Here is a 6051-nt window from a genome sequence, read left to right as displayed (position 1 = left end):
TATAATACACTTTTAAAATTAACATAAAAAAATTATATAAAATTATATGAACTACATTTTTTACTTTTAATTTATTTTATCATAATCATCTATGATTAAATCTCATTTCTATGCAAATGAATATATACACATTTGTTAGTTTGATCCACTTGTAAAATATACTTCTAACATCAATAAACAAAGAAAAAAACCCACCATTTCCACCAACGAAGTTCGACCATAGGTTAAATTATTATATACGTTAAATAAATGGCCATTGCTACTGTGTAGAACTTAAACTCCTTCTATACGTGTAGAAACCAGCTAGTGTAATTTAGTCGTATACGTTGGTTATTGTGCAAAGTTGTTATTGAATATAAGGTAGTATTTGTTTGCGAGATAAAGACCAAGAGATAGAGACAGAGACAGAGAGATAGAGACTAAGAGATAGAGATAGAAATCCAATTCAGTATTGTGTTTGATGTAGAATTGTACAAGATCAATTTATGTCTCAGTATCCTGTTTGGTTTAAAATAAAAATAGAGACTAAAATTTTAAAATTACAAAAATGCCCTTAATTTTAATTAATGGCCCTAATCCCCAAATCCAATTTCATTTTTCTCAGCAAGCAATCCTAACCCCCTTTATTCTCTCCTTTGCCCTTTCTCCTCTCCTTTCCGGTGAAGGAATCCTCTACTGCCGGTAGCATCTCCAAGGGTCCGAACGACGACGGCGCATCTCCATCGGTTCACGTTCGTGGCGCTAGTTGCTCCCCAAGGTTTGTGATTTTGCTGTCGTTTGCGCGCCTGTGGTTTGCGTCGCCACCGTCATCATCGTTTCGGAGCTGTTTCTCTGGTCTCCGTTCTTTCTCTCTCAGCAGACATGGTATCTTTTGTCAATTTATCTTATTTACTTATTAATTTTATGAAGTTCAAAATTGATAATTTTGTATAGCATTTTTGAATCCCTGATTTTCTGATTTGTGAATCCCTTATTTCTGATTTGTGAATCCCTCATTTCCATTTGGAGAACCATAAATCATTAAAAAAAAGAAGTTACCAAGTTGCAGTTACTCTTTGTTACTTGACCTGAGGTGTTAAATTTGTTCTCCTAAACTTGATGTGCATGTTGTCGCTATAGAGATCAAAGGTGCAAGTTGTTTTGGTTATTATTAACCACACCAACCTCCTAATTCCACCAGATAATAATATATCCATTGACATCATCATGGATACTACTACTAATTCCTTGAAGAATGTTCTAAGTATTTGCTTGACTATGGTTAATGGTAATTAATGCTACAGGGATCTTTTTGAGAAGCGTTAATCTTTTCAACGAACCTGTTGATGATCAATCTTCAATAAGGAGAGAGTAAAGGAGGCCATTGCTTGAAGACACTTCATATAAAGCCTAGTTTCTAATCCATTTTATAGTGTTAGTAATACTGTGCTCAAACAGTTGCATATCCCATATGTGTATTATCTTTGAACATCCACATTGTTCCTTGAAGAGGAAAAAATTGGTGGCATCCACGTTTGATACTCTGTTGCTGAAGACGAGGGTACTGATGGCCTCACCTTTGTATCAAATCAGATTGAATGGAGTTACTAGATCAAGTCACCCTTTTCAAATGTTTTTCCATGTAAATTACTGTGCAACTATTGTAATTGTAAGATGTTCGAATGTAAAGATGTGATAACTCAGCAATTTAAGTTGTAGTGTGACCTATGAATTGAAATAGGCAAGCGACAAATTGTGTAAATTTTTTTAAATATAAAATGAGTATATGTTTCAGTATGTGTATACACTTATTTTTAGTCAAATTCGCATGTATGATGCATTTTATTGCTGAAGAAAGTTGTTTTATGTTGTGATAATATTACAACATGTGAGTCACTTAATTTAAGTAATTTACTCGAAAGGGATCAAAAGATATTTAAGCATAAATGGATTGGGTATGTGTCATTCTTCTCAATTTGTAACTTAGTATATATTCTTTCAAAATTTGAAGGTATTCTCAATTTATCTACTATTCATGCTTTGGCATTCAACTGTTTTGCTTTTTCTTTCTTACTCAGCACTATGTCCAATTAATTGGGTTATAGATTGTAATAAGACCAAGTGTTTTCTCCATATTGGGAGACCTCAACTTAGAATGAATCAAAAATCCGTTGCTGAAGATTCTACAGAAGTTAGTTGTGATAGCTGAAATAGTTAATCTAGTTTAGTTAAATCATTTCTGAGAAGTTAGTTAGATGGCCATGGGAGTTATGACACCAAAAATACAGACCATGGGAGTTAGAATACCAAAAATATTGTACTAAGCCAACAAAACCTACTCAATACAGACCAAAATAAAGGCAATACCACACTACTAAAAATATTGTATTAAGCCAACAAAATCTATTCAATATAGACCAAGATAAAGGCAATACCAAAAATATACAGCCAAATGTATACCAAATATAAGTTTGTATGTTAAACCATGTAAAATATAACCATCTCACAAAATAAGCTATCCCTATAGTGAAAAACTTAATACCCTAAGCCAAATCCATATAACAAGTGTCGATCAACAGTCAACTTCAGATAATGGAACGCACAAGGACAATTTTCTGTGAATCTGACAAGTCCCAGAAGTGTGCATACACATTTGGACTCTCAGCAAACTTTAGAATTGCCTTCACCACCTCTTCATCATCGAACCCAAGCTGTGTAAGCTTCTCACCGACCTTAAATTTCTCGTTCACACCAACAATGGCATTAGCAAGTAGTTGGACATTCTTCTTTTGGTCAGCAGAAGATTGCTGGATATAGTCAGCCTCACGTCTAATTCTACTATTTATTCTTCCGCCTAACGACAGTTGGCCACTACTTCTATCCCTAAAGTAAACAAATAACGTAAGCACAAAGAACAATATCAAATATTCATGCTTGGATCTCATCTCTTCATAAAAACACACGCAGCGCTTAATAATTTTCGACCGCTCCATTTCTTCCTAGCAAAGTCATTACATTAAAAAAACGTATAAACATTCAAATGAATCTGACACTTCTTCATGCAAAATCTGCTATATCTTCTTAGAACCAAAAACAAGAATAAGAAACTGGAATCAAAAGACATGTAACTCTATTTACTTCTCTAAATAGGAAATACAATAGAAACATAATAAAAATGATAATATCGATTTTTCTCTCTCATTTCATATACTGAAAGTGGCTTTTTCAGGTACTTTAAGCACATCAAACTCTTCCAAAAGGCAAAAAAGAAGATTTGATAATTAAAATGTGAAGTGGTTCACACTTGACACAAATAACTGTGCTGTCATTATCACCTAAGCCATATCAAGCATATTTATATGATTTCAGGTACATTCAACAATTTCATTTACCAGTTTAGAGAACAAACATTCTTCCACTCAACTAGATATGTTAAGAATTGTAGCTTACCTAGCAATAGTTCTAATATATAAACCAAATGCTGTTTGTGTATGTTAAATAAGTTTTATATTTATGCACAACGAAAAAATCACTCCTACTTTTGTGCTAGTCAGCAATAGAGGGGCTAATGGTTAGGTAATTGAGTTTGGTTTTATACAGAAACTGCAACTATTGAGGTATAAAGCTACATTAATCCATAACTATTATTAGAAACCAAACATAGACCTGGAAACTTATTAAAATGGGTTCTAATTGGCTAATTAATTTCATTCAAATTAAAGACACAATGCATTAAATAAATAAATATTATATCCAATTAAGTTAGGCTAATGAGAGCTTTGTGCAGACATGGAACAATAGTAGTCGCAGACATGAAAAAATTGGAAAAAAAGTATAATCCAGAATAAAATCAACAAATAGATGTAGTTAGGCTAATGAATTGAGTAATGATCCAATTAGTGGCACTTAAAAGGAAGTAAACATCATAAACTCATTAATTATAAAGCTGAAATAAATGGGTTAGTTAGGTCACGAACAAATTCACACCAGGCAAAGAATTTCTTCAATTTCAATGCTATTACTTCACACCATTAACAAAAATAATTATAAACCAAGCAAAGAGGTTCTGAGTATAAATACACCTTTTAAATACAAACAAATTTGATTTAAGCATTACAAAAATAATAGTTAAATCCACAGATCAAATTGATTATCACAAGAAGAGAAAAGTCCCAATGCTAGGTCAGGAACAAGTCCAAAGATTAGGGCACGACGATAAAGATGAAAGGAATCAGTAAATTAAACAACATTTGTATAAAACTAACCTGGGTCAGAGCAGTTCGGACGAGGAGTTGATGGTTGAGGTGGACAGCAATCGGGGAGAGATGGCAGCTTCGTTCTTCGATTTTCCTGTGAAGGAGAAAAAGAGGAGATGAGAAGATGGGGGCTACGAAGATGAACTCGCAAGCGGCAAATCACTTACCTAGCGGTGGTGAGGCCAGCGGCGATGCGGTGGCTGTTCTTGAAGAAGAATGCTTGAGCGGCTGCAGTGGCTGTTCCGAAGAAGAATGAGAAGATGAATCACGATGGTTGATCAAGAAGCCCTGATTTACATTAAGGGTAATTTTGAAATTATAAAATTAGAATGGGGTAATTTAGGTACAAATTATAATTAAAATTTCTATCCCCGTCTTTAAATTTTTCTGTCTCCAGTATCTCTACTTTTTGGAGGTACTAAAATACTGAAATTTTGAAGACGGAGACAGAAATCTAAGTACCAGTCTCTTGCGTAACAAACATAATACTGAATCTTTATCTCTCAGTCTTAGTTCCAGTCTCTACAAACAAACGCTACCTTAATAGTTATGTATAGTTTGGATTTTTGCATACATGATCAGAGAGAAGAGCAAATATTGTTAGGTTGGTTAATTAAGAACGTTTTTTTTTTGGTCTGGGCCTAAAGGCTCTAAAGGAAAACCGGTTTAGAAAGGTCCGCCCCGGTTCCACAACAAAAGCTGAAGTCGTGCCCTAAGCCTCTAACCGAAGAGGATGAAATGGTTTGAATATTCATGGTTAATTAAGAACGTTTAAACATATGATTATGTAAGAGGGTTGGGTCGGGTTAGAGGGGGGTTTTTTATTTGTCTTGGGATTAGACGGTTTGTTAAAGTATAGGATGGAGGTTAAAGTATAGGATGGAGGTTGGACCAGTTCATTCCTTTAGTTATGATTGTGCGAAACTAAATATTACAGGCCTAGTTAAAGTGAAAGCTTATTCTTAACTAAAAATAGCTCATATATAGTGTTGTATTATGATTTCTCGAACTGAGTTGGCTCCTCAGTATATGCTGCTCTTTCCATTGTTCTCTACTAATGATCTCAGATTTGAACTTTAAATCATGAATTGATGATATATCCAATTCTTACACTGGTAAATGTTCTAACTGAAGAAAATCTCATGCCCTAAGCTGTTCAAGCTGTGATGTTGATGATTTGATGAACCAGAAGGGATTATGAGAGGGAGAGAAAAAAGTTCTTCTCATTATTGAAGAGAATGAAAAATCCCCTTAGAAAATATTTGTTGAGTTATTATACCTTATATACTATGTACTCTTTATGTACTCTTACTAAAAAATAATTACAATGGTAAACCTATTATTGATAAAGAAATAATCTAGGTAACACCCTCCCGCAAGCTAGAATTGTGTAAATCTAACAATCCTAGCTTGGAAACATTAACAAGAAAAGGACCCGGTGGCAGAGCTTTGGTAAGAAAATCAGCAAGTTAATCCTTGGAACGAACTGACATAAGATGAATGAGACCAGACAAATGCTTTTCACGAACAATGTGGCAGTCCACTTCAATGTGTTTAGTTCTTTCATGAAAGATGGGATTATTGGCAATGTGAATGGCTGACTGGTTGTCACAAAATAGAGTAATAGACTTTTAAAGCGGCAAGTCAATGAAATTCATTAAGAAAGATAACTAACTAGTTTCACAAGTGGCAACAGCAAGAAACCTATATTCAGCTTCTGCAGAGGACTTGGCAACTGTAGTTTGCTTCTTACTCTTTCAGCTAATGAGAGAGTTCCCAAGTATGAAGCAATAACCGGAAATGGAGTGACGAGTAT

The 6051-nt window shown here is 34.2% G+C and overlaps 1 long non-coding RNA gene across 1 annotated transcript; it reads right to left on the bottom strand.

The window, feature by feature from the left end:
* Positions 4054-4614, bottom strand: LOC110264710. The gene is made up of 3 exons (XR_002350882.1): positions 4403-4614; positions 4245-4329; positions 4054-4157 (listed from the first exon to the last, which is right to left on the bottom strand). It is a non-coding gene; the product is annotated as an uncharacterized LOC110264710 (long non-coding RNA).

The sequence above is a fragment of the Arachis ipaensis genome, chromosome B07 (assembly GCF_000816755.2).
Source record: "Arachis ipaensis cultivar K30076 chromosome B07, Araip1.1, whole genome shotgun sequence".
Classification (NCBI taxonomy): Eukaryota; Viridiplantae; Streptophyta; class Magnoliopsida; order Fabales; family Fabaceae; genus Arachis; species Arachis ipaensis.
The sequence above is the reverse complement of the archived record's forward strand: the minus strand, read 5'-3'. Positions and strand labels throughout refer to the sequence as shown.